The sequence below is a fragment of the Gigantopelta aegis genome, chromosome 11, assembly GCF_016097555.1.
Source record: "Gigantopelta aegis isolate Gae_Host chromosome 11, Gae_host_genome, whole genome shotgun sequence".
Taxonomy (NCBI): domain Eukaryota; kingdom Metazoa; phylum Mollusca; class Gastropoda; order Neomphalida; family Peltospiridae; genus Gigantopelta; species Gigantopelta aegis.
Window position 1 is genome coordinate 6,513,702 of NC_054709.1, and position 18,373 is coordinate 6,532,074.

At 40.5% G+C, this 18,373-nt stretch overlaps 2 protein-coding genes across 2 annotated transcripts in view; both read right to left on the minus strand.

Annotated features, from left to right (window-relative positions):
* LOC121385303 (acid-sensing ion channel 5-like) overlaps positions 1-13,773 on the minus strand; it is a 110,530-nt gene extending 96,757 nt beyond the window's left edge. Inside the window, exon 1 of the mRNA XM_041515926.1 lies at positions 13,498-13,773. The gene's annotated coding sequence lies outside the window, so the exon portion shown is untranslated. The remainder of the gene's footprint in view (positions 1-13,497) is intronic.
* The window catches only part of LOC121385305, a 250,701-nt gene that overhangs the window by 203,053 nt on the left and 29,275 nt on the right, over positions 1-18,373 (minus strand). The window lies entirely within an intron of this gene.

Sequence of the window (18,373 nt, forward strand, 5' to 3'; positions counted from 1 at the left end):
CCACCTGTGCTAAGTGCATTTGGAACTGCACACGGCCTCTAAAACAATTAATATCGCCACAGGCGAAAAGAAATTAAGAGCATGTGCCGTCACAAATGTTTACGTGTTTAAAGTGCTTAACGCTTCATTGATCTCGTTAAGATTACGTTTTGCATGCACCTAAATGCTATCAAGGAACATTTTGAGACTGGCAACGTACGTACTCACACAGAAGTCTCTATCGTATTTTTTAAAGGGACATTCCTGAGTGTGTTGCATTGTAAGATGTTTCTCTTAAAGGGACATTCCTGAGTGTGTTGCATTGTAAGATGTTTCTCTTAAAGGGACATTCCTGAGTTTGCTGCATTGTAAGACGTTTCTCTTAAAGGGACATTCCTGAGTTTGCTGTATTGTAAGATGTTTCCGACCAATAAAATATTTCTACGATTAAACTTACATATTAAATATATTTTCTTGTTTAGAATATCAGTGTCTGTATATTCAATGCGTTTCTGGTCGTCTTAATATTTGTAAGAAGCCCAAACTGGATTTTGTCTTCAAATAATTTAAAAAACAAAACAAATACGAAATAAAATGAACTTTAACCTAGTACAAATATTAGAACGATCAGAAACACGTTGAATATACACCAACTAATATTGTATGCAGAAACATGTGTTTGATATGTAATTGCAATCGTTAAAAAGTCTCTGTTAGTCGATAACATCTTCAAAATAGCAGCAAACTCAGGAATGTCCCTTTAAGATGTACATTTTTACTTATCTTATTGGTGGGAACTGAAAGTGTGATAGCACAGGAATAGATACATTTGGTGTACATTGAACCTTCTTACAACTTCAACCGTTGAGTGTTCTACGTATTTGTCAAGTGGAAAGGCGGGAAGGAGGGTATTTGGAATAAAAACATGTGTTTATTAAATAGTAGGAATTAGGAGAAAATAGTAGGAGAAAGATAGATAAAACAAGAAAAAGGCAGGCAGACAGGCAGATACACAGAGTGAGAGAGAGGAGAAAGAGAAAGAGAGAGAGAGAGAGAGAGAGAGAGAGAGAGAGAGAGAGAGAGAGAGAGAGAGAGAGAGAGAGAGAGAGAGAGAGACGGGGGTATACAGACAGAGAAAGATAGATAAAACAAGAAAAAGGCAGGCAGAGAGAGAGAGAGAGAGAGAGAGAGAGAGAGAGAGAGAGAGAGAGACAGAGACAGAGACAGAGACAGAGAGAGAGAGACAGAGAGATTGAGAGAGAGACGGGGGTATACAGACAGAGAAAGATAGATAAAACAAGAAAAAGGCAGGCAGACAGGCAGAGAGAGAGAGAGAGAGAGAGAGAGAGAGTGAGAGAGAGAGAGAGAGAGAGAGAGAGAGAGAGAGAGAGGTATGGAGTCAGAGAGAGAGAGAGAGAGCGGTATGGAGTCAGAGAGAGAGAGAGAGAGAGAGAGAGAGAGAGAGAAAAGAGAGAGAGAGACACACACACACACACACACACATACACACACACACAGACAGGCAGACAGAGACAGAGAGGTACGGTTTAGCATGCCTCTCTACCACTAACCCCTGCGATTGCTGTAACCTCACCGTGGTGCAGGGGTGTAACATTCTCTTTGAGAATGGCCAATACAGCACAAATCCCCTTCTTTTCTTCGAGATACAATTAAAATTTTGAATAAAAGTCAGTATCTATCTGTAATATTTGTATTTTTGCACAGTTCTTTACACTGTGTTTTTATTTAACTGTTGAATTTTTATATTGATGTTGATCATCACTTTATTTGTTTGCATTACCATAGTTTGACACCCAATAACCGATGTATTTTTCGTGCCGGGGTGTCGTTAAACATTCATTCATTCACTCTACCACTAAGGTTTCGGGCATGTCCATCTCGGGCCCGGCCTCAGTTTTTGAACATCATAGACTTTAGCTTATCTCTGTTGTAATCTTATTAAAATGTGCTGCAGTCTTATAGATTAACTACTTAGTGTCCATATTCCCGGGCTTAAACTTGAGTATGTGTCTTTAATGGCCTAGCTGGCCACTGGGAATAAAAAGAAGGCGTTAGTCGGTATGTCATTAGCATTTAATGCGACGTTAGTCTGACGTCGGAAAACAGGAAAAAACAAAACAAAGAAAGGTTAAAGTTAGTTTTGTTAAACGACACTAGTAAAGCACGTTGATTAATAAATCATCGGCTATTGGATGTTAAACATTTGGTAATTCATTCATCATAGTCATCAGAGGAAACCCGCTACAATTTTACTAATGTAACAATGAATCTTTTAGTCATCAGAGGAAACCCGCTACAATTTTACTAATGTAACAATGAATCTTTTATATGAACTTTCCCACAGCCAGAAAAGCACATACCACGACCTTTGACTAATTGTGGTACACTGGTTGGAACGAGAAAAAGCACTCATTCGAATCGATTCACCGAGGTGATTCGATCCTGAGAGGCAAGCACCTCAAGCGAGCGCTCAACCGACTGAGCTAAATACCGCCCCCTAAGAAAGGGGGGGGGGGGGGATGCTTCTTAAAAAAAAACTGGCAACTTCTAGGGTCGCACCCCAGTACCACCGAAAATGTATTTTAATATGGATATGCCAAGCCACTAGACCAACTGACTACCCGGGGGCGGGATTTAGGTCAGTCGGTTGAATGCTCGCTTGAGGTGCTTGAGTCACAGGATCAAATCGCCTCGATCGATCCATTCAACTGATTGTTTTTTATATATATATATATATATTTTTTTAATACAACCAGTGCATCACAACTGGTTAAAGGAAATGGTATGTGTTTTTCTGTCTGTGGAAAAGTGCATATAAAAGATCTCTTGCTGTATTAAGGAAAAATGTAGCGAGTTTCCTCTGGTGACTACGAGTCAGAAATATTCAAATTAGCTGGCCTGAAACCTTTTCACCGTGTATTTCCATAATTTTACCCACACTATCAGTTGTAGTCCATGTAAAAATAAAACTGCGTAGTAATTCGTTTTTGAACCCTATATACATGTAGCTGTTTGGTTGTAATGCTAATATGAATAAATGTTGTCCAGATTCGGGCATTCTCGTTTAATTCGTGGAAAAAATCAGCCTGTTCCCCTACAAAACTTGGAGCCCGTAGGTCTCTGTCTGATATAGACTTTGACTTTGAATTATTTTATCATGCTCATATACCACTACGGTTTCGAGCATGCGTGTCCCAGGTCCCGTCTCTGGATAGCCAGGGGCATGATCCGGGACAGATCTGACATAGAACATGTATCTGACACGCCTGGAAATGTGAATGGTGACGTGCAACCTTAAAACCTATTTTTTGCTTCAACCAGTGCACCACGACTGGTACATCAAATGCCGTGGTATGTACTATCCTGTCTATGGGGTGGTGCATATAAAAGATCCCTTGCTGCTAATTGAAAAGAGTAGCCCATGAAGTGGCGACAGCTGGTTTCCTCTCAATATCTGTGTGGTCCATAACCATATGTCTGACGCCATATAACCGTAAATAAAATGTGTTGAGTGCGTCGAAATACAACATTTCCTTCCTTCTTCCTTTAAACCTTTACGAGGATCCACTGCCGCGAATGTTGCTATTGTGTTAGCGGGAAGTGCAAGCACACTGAATGAAGGAAATGTTTTATTTAATGACGCACTCAAACACATTTTATTTACCGTTATATGGCGTCAGATATATGGTTAAGGACCACGCAGATATTGAGAGAGGAAGGAAATGTTTTATTTAACGATGCACTCAAACACATTTTATTTATGGTTAAGGACCACACAGATATTGAGAGAGGATGGAAATGTTTTATTTAACGACGCACTCAACACATGTTATTTACGGTTATATGGCGTCAAACATATGTTTAAGGACCACGCAGATATTGAGAGAGGAAACCCGCTGTCGCCACTTCATGAGCTACTCTATTCGATTAGCAGCAAATCTTTTATATGCACCATCCCACAGACAGGATAGTACACACCACGGCCTTTGTTACACCAGTTACACTGGCTGGAACGAGAAATAGCCAAATGGGTCCACCGACGGGGGTCGATTATAGACCGACCGCGCATCAAGCGAGCGCTGTACCACTGAGCTACGTCCCGCACCACACTGCATGAATACAATTATATGCGACCGGTCTGTCGATTATTGTCGAAGTTAATTCTGTAAGTAGTCGGTAATGTAAAATGGCTTCGGTCAAAATAAGTGTTTACCGCTACGATCATTTCTTTGTCATTTATCAAACGTTAAAAGCGCCATTGTAAATGTATTGAACAGGTTACGTGCTTAGAATGAATGAATGGATGGATGGATGGATGGATGAATGAATGAAGGAACGAACGAACGAACGAACGAACGAACGAATGAATGAATGAATGAATGAATGAATGAATGGATGGATGGATGAATGAACGAAAGATTGAGTGAATGAATGAATGAATGGACGAATGGACGAATGAATGAACGAACGAACGAACGAACGAACGAACGAACGAACGAATGAATGAATGGATGTTTAACGATAACCCAGCACAAAAACAATACACATCGGCTACTGGGTGTCACAAAAGGTAAGTTCACGTGCTTAGTGCCCAGGAACTGGAAATTACATCATTATTCTATACTAGTAATACATTGCAAGATGCATAGATTTAACACCCGATTTGTGAATATAGCCTCGCTTCTACATCATCAGTATGGCCGTGCTCCATTATCCTGCAGGTTCCATTAGACCAAATCAATTCCTATTGCCGGTAATGTTAACGTTTACTAATAAAACTGATATAAGCAGCGTTTCAACACACCCAGGAAGTACAGCAATAGAAAGTGTGGCACCTCACATCTAATCTAGCTGCAAGAAAATGGGGGGGGTCACGTATCATTTAAGAGATTTAATTTATGTTTTTAATAGCAACCGTCAATTTTGCTGAAAATTGCAGTTCCATTTTTAGGGGTACCCCGCATTAGTTTCAACCTCTGGTATATACTGCATAACAACTGTATAACAAATAAAAGTGTATTTATTTATTGTCAATGGATAATAGTATTAGCACAAATAATCAATGTCACATATTACTACCAATCACACCCACAGCTGCTTTTACTCCGTAAATATTTGACGGTGCACGTCGAACCTTGACACGGTACTCTCTTCTTTGGTACTATGCAACCTATATGAAAAAAAATATATTTTTCAAAAAGTGTCCAATTGGGTGTTTTCATGACTATCAGGATCTTCTGTGTTCTGATATGATGTGACAACATAATTGAAAGTGTTGTTCCTACAGTGCAACCTGATTTAATGTACACCTCAGGAAGCATCAGTGTTATACAAAGTTGTATACAAATGCAATGTATCATATTTAAAAAAAAAAAAAAAAAAAAAAATACTACTCTTCAAGATACATACTATGGGTTGGTTGTGCATGCTTAGTCAGAGTCTCTCATTTCCAATAAATAATTACCTTAAAACTCATTTATTGCAGTGACCCTGTGTTTTGAAAGACTTTAATGGGCATATGATAAGAACTTCACTAGAAAAAAAGCATATTACATGTGGTATCTGAAATGAACACCACTGCATCCACAAATAGTAGTACATTAATGTGGTACACATCATGGTGGGGTAAACACCCAAGGTATGGACTATGCTTGGATGTCAAGTCACTGAATGCAATATTTTCAAACCCATCAGCCTAGTTGGTTTTTATATATGCATTATTAAATCCACTGACAGCTACCAATATATCTGTTGATATTTTATTGATAATCTCCAGTGATTGGTGCTTACAGACATGTATCATATCTAGAGTTATCATTAGGGTTTTACATCTTTATTTTTTATTTGTCATAAAAAAAGCACATTCAATCCATCAAAAGAGTGCGAAAGTCATTTTTCTTTAATTATTTTCTGTTTTAACTGAATATAATATTTATATCGTATGCATTACTACAATCTGTAATGTAACACATCATTTACATAGTAATATTGGAAAATATAGCTTTACAAGTGTGGTGATAGTGGAAGATAATACTAACACACTCCTAGGTAGATTAACAAATGTGTCAAAATTGCTCTTGTACTTGGTATATACTTCAAATACCCTTTACTATAGAAAACTCACTGAATATATGGACAAGATTTAATGAACTGACCTAAAGCTATCATTACCAAGCTTATATTTGTGTACAAATAAAGAAGAGAATGCAAAATGGCTACACAGAACCCACTTTTGTAGATTTTAATGTTTTTGCCAAACTCACAAAAACAATTGTAAAAACTCCCATATTTGCCTAAAACATAATTCACCAACCTACAAAGTATGTTAAAATTACAGCAGAGATCAGGTTATTTAAATATAGTCATTCCAGAGCCAATTGCATTCAAATACACATTGTTAATGGAGATCTAAACGCTTAACCTAATATCAGCTAACATTATTTTTTAACTAAAAATGAATTATTACTAACAGCTTATTTCATCTTGCCTAGACTTATTATCCTAAATAAGATTAGTGTTATATGACATGTCCATCACCTTGGATAAATAAGCTTTAAAATATTTTAAGTAAAAAATATGGGCCAAAATCTCCAATTGGTCAGCACAGACTTTTTTTCAAACTCTATTCTCAGCAGTGCACAGTAAATTAATGCCAAGATCAAGGTCATTATGAACTCCCATGCCTGAGTGTAACCTAATTAAGCAATTATGACTGTCAAATAACAGTAAATGGCACACAATATAAAATAATGATAATATAGTGAATATATGCTATAGGTTCCATTAGACCAAATCAATTCCTATTGCCGGTAATGTTAACGTTTACTAATCAAACTGATATAAGCAGCGTCTCAACACACCCAGGAAGTACAGCAATAGAAAGTATGGCACCTCACATCTAATCTAGCTGCAAGAAAATGGGGGGTCACGTATCATTTAAGAGATTTAATTTATGTTTTTAATAGCAACCGTCAATTTTGCTGAAAATTGCAGTTCCATTTTTGGGGGTACCCCGCATTAGTTTCAACCTCTGGTATATACTGCATAACAACTGTATAACAAAATAAAAGTGTATTTATTTATTGTCAATGGATAATAGTATTAGCACAAATAATCAATGTCACATATTACTACCAATCACACCCACAGCTGCTTTTACTCCGTAAATATTTGACGGTGAACGTCGAACCTTGACACGGTACTCTCTTCTTTGGTACTATGCAACCTGCAAAGGGGCGGGACGTAGCCCAGTGGTAAAGCGCTCGCTCGCCAGATACGACTGGTATATCATATGCTACCCTGTCTGTGGGATGGTACATAACATATCCCTTGCTACTAATGGAAAAATGTAGAGGATTTCCACCAACACTATGTGTTAGAATTACCTTTTTTTAAATCAAATAGCCGATCAATGTGCTCTAGTGGTGTCGTTAAACAAAGCAAACTTTATCCTCTAAATACGCTGTAGAATGTTTTCGTTAAATGTCCATGGTTTCAAATATTATTCTATGCATTAAATGTATTGTATTTCCGTGTTCGTATTCAGACGTTCCCATATGCGTACGTGCTGCCATTTTTGTAAGGGGGGTGGGGGGTGGGGGTGGGTGAGGAGTAGCTCGTTAAAATTGAAATATATTTAACTCGAGACATCACTTTGATAATAACTGGTAGCTCTTTTATTATTCAATTTTCATACTACAGTCCGTCTCACAGGGAACTAATTTACTACAAGTTATTTATTTCTCAGCAGATCATTGTGTAACTTGCACATAAAAATAGTAATTTTGTGTTATTTCCACACAAAGAAAAACCCAACACCGTTTACATTTTTTTCCTACGTCAAATCAAACTGAAATTATTATTACAAAATGTTTTTGTAGCAGGATGGAATATAAGTGTATATAATACTGATCGCCATTTAATCCTAGATATCATATACTTCGCTGTCTACTACGGTTAACATAATATATTGTATTAATTGAAATTCAAACAGCTGTTTTGTGAAATATAGATTTCTTGATTGCTTCTCACAATGGTATCAATTTAAACAAAACAAAACAAAAAACATTAGCCTGATTAGGCCTACGGTGTGCAATTGCATTATAATCTGCGGGCTTTTGTATTATTATATATGTTTGTTTGTGGTTTTGTTTTTGTTTTTGTTTGTTTTGTTTTTTGTTTTTTGGGGGTGTTTTTTTTGTTTCAGTTTTTTTTTTTGTCTGTTTCCTGTTGTGGTGTCTTTGTCCTACTCAGTATAAATAAAAAAAATTAAAATCTGGTTTGTACCCCAACTAGAGATTGTGTCCTCCACCCCCACCCCACCCCCACCCCCAACTTCAGTTATCGTGTCGGAAAAAAAATCAAGGTTAAATGAAATGACTGAAATGAACATTGAAATCTTGAGCCACCATTTGGAAAGCGCTAGCAAGTCGTACGTTAAATGAACACTAAATCTAGAATCATCATTTGAAGAGCCCTAGCAAAACATACGTTATATGAACATCAAAATCTCCAACCATCATTTGGAAAGCGCTATGACATACGTTAAATGAACACTGAAATTTTGAACCATTATTTCGAGAGCGCTAGCAAGCCATACGCTAAATAAATATTAATCTATATAACCATCATTTCGAGAGCGCTAGCAAACCATACGTTAAATGAACACCGAAATCTCGAAACATCATTTCGAGAGTGCTAACAAGCCATATGTTAAATGAACACCGAAATCTCGAAACATCATTTCGAGAGCACTAGCAAGTCATACGTTAAATAAATATTAATCTATATAACCATCATTTCGAGAGCGCTAGCAAACCATACGTTAAATGAACACCGAAATCTCGAACATCATTTCGAGAGCGCTAACAAGCCATACGTTAAATGAACACCGAAATCTCGAAACATCATTTCGAGAGCGCTAGCAAGCCATACGTTAAATAAATATTAATCTATACAACCATCACTTCGAGAGCGCTAGCAAACGATATGTTAAATGAACACCGAAATCTCGAAACATCATTTCGAGAGCGCTAACAAGCCATACGTTAAATGAACACCGAAATCTCGAAACATCATTTCGAGAGCGCTAGCAAGTCATACGTTAAATAAATATTAATCTATATAACCATCCTTTCAAGAGCGCTAGCAAACCATACGTTAAATGAACACCGAAATCTCGAAACATCATTTCGAGAGCGCTAACAAGCCATACGTTAAATGAACACCGAAATCTCGAAACATCATTTCGAGAGCGCTAGCAAGTCATACGTTAAATAAATATTAATCTATATAACCATCATTTCGAGAGCGCTAGCAAACCATACATTAAGTGAACACCGAAATCTCGAAACATCATTTCGAGAGCGCTAACAAGCCATACGTTAAATGAACACCGAAATCTCGAAACATCATTTCGAGAGCGCTAGCAAGTCATACGTTAAATAAATATTAATCTATATAACCATCATTTCGAGAGCGCTAGCAAACCATACGTTAAATGAACACCGAAATCTCGAAACACGATTTCGAGGGCGCTAACAAGCCATACGTTAAATGAACACCGAAATCTCGAAACATCATTTCGAGAGCGCTAGCAAGTCATATGTTAAATGAACACTGAAATCTCAAACCATCAGTTCGAGAGCGCTAGCAAAACATACGTTAAATGGATATTAAAATCTATAACCATAATTTTGAGAGCGCTAGCAAGCCATACGTTAAATGAACACTGAATCTAGGACCATTATTTGGAGAGCGCTAGCAAACCATATGCTAAATGAACACAGAAATTTCGAATCATCATTTGGAGTGCGGTATCAAGACATACGTTAAATGAACACTGAATCCAGAACCATTATTTGAAGAGTGATAGCAAACCATACGTTAAATAAATATTAAAAACTAGAACCATTATTTGGAGAGCGCTATTAAGACGTTAAATGAATATTAAAATCTATAACCATCATTTTGAGAGCGCTAGCAAGCCATACATTAAATGAACACTGAAATCTCGAACCATTATTTGGAGAACGCTATCAAGACATACGTTAAATGAACACCGAAATCTCGAAACATCATTTCGAGAGCGCTAGCAAGTCATACGTTAAATGGATATTAAAATCTATAACCATCATTTCGAGAGCGATAGCAAGACGTACGTTAAATGAACACTAAATCTAGAATCATCATTTGAAGTGCGATAGCAAAACATACATTAAATAAATATTAAAAACAAGAACCATCATTTGGAGAGCGCTATCAAGACGTTAAGTGGACATTAAAGTCTATAACCATCATTTGGAGAGCGCTAACCGATTATGCGTTGTGTCGGATGAGCGTTGTGGGTTGACCTCGATTCTATTAAACTGACCAACCGGAATATTTCCAGAGTAATACCTAGCTCAGTCGGTAGGCCGCTCGCTTGAGGTGCTCGAGTCGAAGAATCGAACCACCTTAGGGAGACCCATTCTGAGATTGGTTTTCTCCGTTCCAGCCAGTGAGTGCCCTACGGCTAATCATGGGTGTAGGACGGTGCCAAAACGTGTGGGTATATAGGTATAGTTATGGGACCAGTTTTACAAAGCATCGTAAACCTAGTTTGGACGTAAACGTAAATCTACAATTAAACCACAATCACGATAATTCGGTATACTACCAACAGTACAACTAATATAGTTTGAAGGATACATTTTTCATTTTTCTATCGTCAATACTGATGGGATTTCCTGCACGGAATAGAAGCCAAATAGGGGCGGATTATGCTTTAGGTAAGGGGGGTTTCCGAAACAATATGTAAATGTTTATAATTTGAAATTATAAATTTTACGTGGACATCAATTTAGATCTACGTGGTGGGTTTGGGTTTTTTTAACCGGGGGGGGGGGGGGGGGTCCGTGCAACTGGGTACCCCCCCCTCCCCATAATTCGCTCCTGACAAACACAGTGACATAAATAAATATAGGTATAATACTGCTTGTCAAGGACCTTTAAATTCCATTTTCAAAAATAACGGGTTTTGGGCCCCCTCTATTAAAATATCCTGGATCCGCCCCTGATGAATATGCCAAAAGCATATCAGTCGAGCTCCTAAAGGGATTGAGATCTGTAGGCGGGTTCTGGGGCATTCTTCCAAAAACGACATATAGTGTTAGAGAGGAAACCCGCTACATATGTCCATTAGTAGCAAGGGATCTTTAATGTGCACCATCTCGTAGACACGGTAGCACATACCACGTTTTGAAATAAAGATGTCCAGAGACGCATTTTCAGAGCAAGTTAGTATCGTAAATTGTGGGTGATACTTTTGTTAAAAGCCATAACGAGGGCAGTTCAAATGAGCGGAAGACTCCTGCGACCCCTCTAGATCCGCCAATGGAGTATTCAGCAGATGATCTGTTTTGCTTTCTTCTCTCTTTTTGAAATTTATTAAAATTATGGGGCTACTAATTTTTAGGGCTACCAGAATTTATATTCTGATAGCCCAGTGGGCTACTACTGACAAAAGTTAAGATTAAAGGGACATTCCTGAGTTTGCTGCACTTTTTAAGATGTTATCGACTAACAGCGACTTTTTAACGAATGTAATTACATATCAAATACGTTTTTCTGCATTAAATATTAGTGGCTGTATATTAAACGTGTTTCTGATAGTTCTAATATTTGTACTAGGTTATATTTCATCTTATTTCCAAAAATATTGTTTTTTTCATACGTACGAAATTATTTGAAGACAAAATCCAGTTTGGGCTTCTTACAAATGTGAAGACGACCAGAAACGCACTGAATGTACAGCCACTGATATTCTAAACAAGAAAATATATTTAATATTATGTAAGTTTAATCGTAGAAATATTGTGTGACGGTACATGCTCTTAATTTCTTTCCGCCTGTGGCGATATTAATTGTTTTAGAAGGCCGTGTGCAGTTCCAAATTGCACTTAAGCCCAGATGGGCAACTTGTTACGTGATACCTTTGCGCGACGGTCATCGAGCTGTACTTCTAATACACACCCAGCCCAGGTGCGGAGCCATGTGGCTAGTAGTTACGTAATATCTCCGGTAGTGCTGTGTATGGCCAGGGGATTGCTCGCGGTATGGCGACAGCCAGTCTGACGATCAGAGAAAAATATGCCGGCGTGGTGGTTGAGGAAAATTCACATGATACGTGAGGTACCGCCTTGTACCCCCAGGCGATATTCGCTGTCTCTGAGAGTTTTGAATAAATAGCTAGGGTTTAGAGATATCTGAGAGAACCAAAAAGGAAGGCCTCCCGGGAACATTAGTCCGTTTGGACTTTGGTAAATATATTATTTCTGCTCTGTTGTATAACCTTGATGTGACTGATGTGAATTTAAATATTTTAATACTGTATTGTACCAATATTATATAGACGGTGCTGCCGGTCATCTGACGCAGTAATCTGTAGGCTCGCCGTTCTGATATATATATATATATATATATATATATATATATATATATATATATATATAAAGCTTAGCCAGTCATCCTAGAGGACCTAGGTAAACTGTAGGTTATTGTCTTTATTGTGATAGGTACCAGTATTAATTCTGTATTACAAGGTTATTGAATGAGTAGTTAGGGTTAATTAAAAATAGTGTTGTAATTCCTTTATTAATTAAGTTCCCCTGGAAGCGTTTCTCCATTATCGCACGTGTGTGTGTTAGCGTTTCTCAATTATCACACGTGTGGGTGTTGTGTCACGGTGAAGTGATTAGCATATTGTGTAAACTAGACACCTAGAGATTAACTAATTAAGTGATCAGTTCTGGGTTGTTATTATTGTTGTTATTAATTAACTACTGCGGCAGTACATTTGTCAGCGTAGGTTAATACAGATTCCAAAGTGTATTGTGGTTTTGTTGTGTTTTCCAGTGAACTAAACGTGCTATAATAATATATACTTTGTATAAGATCTTATCTCTGATCATACCTAGACGAGCCACACTAGGGTTTTAAACTGCCCGTTACAGAGAGATCTAATAGATATACAGTTAGGAGAGATATTTGGATAATCGTGTTTTATTCGGTTACGGGTATTATGGGATCCCCGTCACATATTGTTTTAGTCGAAAACATCTTACAATGCAACAAACTCAGGAATGTCCCTTTAAGGCCTGCAGACCGTATATTGGAGGAAAACACGAACAGTTTAAATATATATATATAAAAAAAATAAAAAAAAAAAATAAATAAGCGACTTCGTTTTATAAACGTATATAAATAGGTGAGTAAATATATAAATTATAAGAAAGTATGTAACTAAGTAAGTACATAACTATGTAAGCAAGTACGTAAATTCGTAAGCAACTATCTAAGTAATTAAGTAAGTAAGCAAGAAAGCACCAAAGTAAGCATGCACCAAAGTTGGTAAGTGAAAAAAGTAGTGAGCAAGAAGCTAGGTAGGTAGCTGGTAACCACGCTAGTAATCAGTTTTAAAAGCAAGTAAACAGATTGTTATTAAAATCTCATCCTTACCTGGGTTTCTTTTAAAAATATCACTGAACACCTGGTTCACAAATTCTGTGGGAGATTAATACGTACTGCTGCCTCACAATTACCACATTGAAAATCCATGGCCAATCCACGCAATATCCATAAAGCGTTCAGACGCCTAATGCTAGCTCGCATACGTACAGAACGCAACATGAGCCGACAAGCGTTCCGCCAATCCCTAGACTCGTTGTCATCGTAAACACTTGGCCGCTTTGGTTCAACGCTTGCGTCACAAGTGTGACGTCGTCATTATTTGTTATTTAGTATTAAGAGCAACGCCTGTTTCGTCGGAGAAGGAGAGATGCTATCCAACACAACACAACACGTGCCTACCACGAAATGTCATGTTCGACTGACTTGATGTTTTAATCTAGAAAGCCTACAGTTACGCTTTACGAAATCGATTGGCACATTCTTATCCTGGGCGTTAGGGGCGTGCATGAATATGTGCTCTAAACGAATGCCCAGTGTGGCCGGTTCATTAATATTTCAACTGTATATTGTAGTGCCACCGAAAAATTAGCTTTCCTTGAATAGCATAGTCTACCTGGGGAAATGTGTCTATATGTCGAACACCGGGGTTCGACACATCCACGGTTAGTGATGTTTTGGTCTGGGCTAGCGGAAATTATGAACTCTATTACTTTAATGCATAGGATGACTTTCGCAAACATTAGCCCGAGTACTATGACGGAAAGAGAGCTAGACGGACATTTAGGCAGTCTTCCCGCTCTATAGCCCGAGTAGTCTGACGGTCAGAGAGCTAGATGGACATTTGGACAGTTATCAAGCTCTTTAGCCCGAGTACTCTGACGGTAAGAGAGCTAGGCGGACATTTGGACAGTTACCACGCTCTGTAGCCCGAGTAGTCTGGCGGTAAGAGAGTTAGACGGACACCTGGACAGTCATAACGCTCTATAGCCAGAGTTCTCTGACGGAAAGATAGCTACACGGACATTTGGACAGTTATCACGCTCTATAGCCCGAGTACTCTGACGGTAAGAGAGCTAGACGGGCATTTGGACAGTTATCACGCTCTGTAGCTCGAGTACTCTGACGGTAAGAGAGCTAGGCGGACATTTGGACAGTTATCACGCTCTGTAGCCCGAGTACTCTGACGGTAAGAGACCTGCACGGACATTTGGACAATTATCACGCTCAGTAGCCCGAGTACTCTGACGGTCAGAGACCTAGACGGACATTTGGACAGTTATCACGCTCTATAGCTTCAGTACTCTGACGGTAAGAGACCTAGACGGACATTTGGACAGTTATCACGCTCTGTAGCCCGAGTACTCTGACGGTAAGAGAACTAGACGGACATTTGGACAGTTATCACGCTCTATAGCTTGAGTACTCTGACGGTCAGAGACCTAGACGGACATTTGGACAGTTATCACGCTCTGTAGCCCGAGTACGCTCACGGTAAGAGACCTAGACGGACATTTGGACAGTTATCACGCTCTGTAGCCCAGGTACTCTGACGGTAAGAGAGCTAGACGGACATTTGGACAGTTATCACGCTCTGTAGCCCGAGTACGCTCACGGTAAGAGACCTAGACGGACATTTGGACAGTTATCACGCTCTATAGCTTCAGTACTCTGACGGTAAGAGACCTAGACGGACATTTGGACAGTTATCACGCTCTGTAGCCCGAGTACTCTGACGGTAAGAGAACTAGACGGACATTTGGACAGTTATCACGCTCTATAGCTTTAGTACTCTGACGGTCAGAGACCTAGACGGACATTTGGACAGTTATCACGCTCTGTAGCCCGAGTACGCTCACGGTAAGAGACCTAGACGGACATTTGGACAGTTATCACGCTCTGTAGCCCAGGTACTCTGACGGTAAGAGAGCTAGACGGACATTTGGACAGTTATCACGCTCTGTAGCCCGAGTACGCTCACGGTAAGAGACCTAGACAGACATTTGGACAGTTATCACGCTCTATAGCTTGAGTACTCTGACGGTCAGAGAGCTAGACGGACATTTCGACAGTTATCACGCTCTATAGCTTGAGTACTCTGACGGTCAGAGACCTAGACGGACATTTGGACAGTTATCACGCTCTATAGCCCGAGTACACTGACGGTAAGAGAGCTAGACGGACATTTGGACAGTTACCACTCTCTGTAGCCCGAGTACTCTGACGGTAAGAGAGCTAGACGGACATTTGGACAGTTATCACGCTCTATAGCCCGAGTAGTCTGACGGTAATAGAGTTAGACGGACACTTGGACAGTCATAACGCTCTATAGCCAGAGTTCTCTGACGGAAAGATAGCTACACGGACATTTGGACAGTTATCACGCTCTATAGCCCGAGTACTCTGACGGTAAGAGAGCTAGACGGACATTTGGACAGTTATCACGCTCTGTAGCTCGAGTACTCTGACGGTAAGAGAGCTAGGCGGACATTTGGACAGTTACCACGCTCTGTAGCCCGAGTACTCTGACGGTAAGAGAGCTAGGCGGACATTTGGATAGTTATCACGCTCTGTAGCCCGAGTACTCTGACGGTCAGAGAGCTAGACGGACATTTCGACAGTTATCACGCTCTGTAGCCCGAGTACTCTGACGGTAAGAGAGCTAGACGGACATTTGGACAGTTATCACGCTATGTAGCCCGAGTACTCTGACGGTAAGAGAGCTAGGCGGACATTTGGACAGTTATCACGCTCTGTAGCCCGAGTACTCTGACGGTCAGAGACCTAGACGGACATTTGGACAGTTATTACGCTCTGCAGCCCGAGTACTCTGACGGTCAGAGACCTAGACGGACATTTGGACAGTTATCACGCTCTATAGCTTGAGTACTCTGACGGTAAGAGACCTAGACGGACATTTGGACAGTTATCACGCTCTGTAGCCCGAGTACTCTGACGGTAAGAGAACTAGACGGACATTTGGACAGTTATCACGCTCTATAGCTTGAGTACTCTGACGGTCAGAGAACTAGACGGACATTTGGACAGTTATCACGCTCTGTAGCCCGAGTACGCTCACGGTAAGAGACCTAGACGGACATTTGGACAGTTATCACGCTATGTAGCCCAGGTACTCTGACGGCAAGAGAGCTAGACGGACATTTGGACAGTTATCACGCTCTGTAGCCCGAGTACGCTCACGGTAAGAGACCTAGACAGACATTTGGACAGTTATCACGCTCTATAGCTTGAGTACTCTGACGGTCAGAGAGCTAGACGGACATTTGGACAGTTATCACGCTCTATAGCTTGAGTACTCTGACGGTCAGAGACCTAGACGGACATTTGGACAGTTATCACGCTCTATAGCCCGAGTACACTGACGGTAAGAGAGCTAGACGGACATTTGGACAGTTATCACGCTCTGTAGCCCGAGTACTCTGACGGTAAGAGAGCTAGGCGGACATTTGGACAGTTACCACGCTCTGTAGCCCGAGTACTCTGACGGTAAGAGAGCTAGACGGACATTTGGACAGTTATCACGCTCTATAGCCCGAGTAGTCTGACGGTAATAGAGTTAGACGGACACTTGGACAGTCATAACGCTCTATAGCCAGAGTTCTCTGACGGAAAGATAGCTACACGGACATTTGGACAGTTATCACGCTCTATAGCCCGAGTACTCTGACGGTAAGAGAGCTAGACGGACATTTGGACAGTTATCACGCTCTGTAGCTCGAGTACTCTGACGGTAAGAGAGCTAGGCGGACATTTGGACAGTTACCACGCTCTGTAGCCCGAGTACTCTGACGGTAAGAGAGCTAGGCGGACATTTGGATAGTTATCACGCTCTGTAGCCCGAGTACTCTGACGGTCAAAGAGCTAGACGGACATTTGGACAGTTATCACGCTCTATAGCCCGAGTACACTGACGGTAAGAGAGCTAGACGGACATTTGGACAGTTACCACTCTCTGTAGCCCGAGTACTCTGACGGTAAGAGAGCTAGACGGACATTTGGACAGTTATCACGCTCTATAGCCCGAGTAGTCTGACGGTAATAGAGTTAGACGGACACTTGGACAGTCATAACGCTCTATAGCCAGAGTTCTCTGACGGAAAGATAGCTACACGGACATTTGGACAGTTATCACGCTCTATAGCCCGAGTACTCTGACGGTAAGAGAGCTAGACGGACATTTGGACAGTTATCACGCTCTGTAGCTCGAGTACTCTGACGGTAAGAGAGCTAGGCGGACATTTGGACAGTTACCACGCTCTGTAGCCCGAGTACTCTGACGGTAAGAGAGCTAGGCGGACATTTGGATAGTTATCACGCTCTGTAGCCCGAGTACTCTGACGGTCAGAGAGCTAGACGGACATTTCGACAGTTATCACGCTCTGTAGCCCGAGTACTCTGACGGTAAGAGAGCTAGACGGACATTTGGACAGTTATCACGCTATGTAGCCCGAGTACTCTGACGGTAAGAGAGCTAGGCGGACATTTGGACAGTTATCACGCTCTGTAGCCCGAGTACTCTGACGGTCAGAGACCTAGACGGACATTTGGACAGTTATTACGCTCTGCAGCCCGAGTACTCTGACGGTCAGAGACCTAGACGGACATTTGGACAGTTATCACGCTCTATAGCTTGAGTACTCTGACGGTAAGAGACCTAGACGGACATTTGGACAGTTATCACGCTCTGTAGCCCGAGTACTCTGACGGTAAGAGAACTAGACGGACATTTGGACAGTTATCACGCTCTATAGCTTGAGTACTCTGACGGTCAGAGACCTAGACGGACATTTGGACAGTTATCACGCTCTGTAGCCCGAGTACGCTCACGGTAAGAGACCTAGACGGACATTTGGACAGTTATCACGCTCTGTAGCCCAGGTACTCTGACGGCAAGAGAGCTAGACGG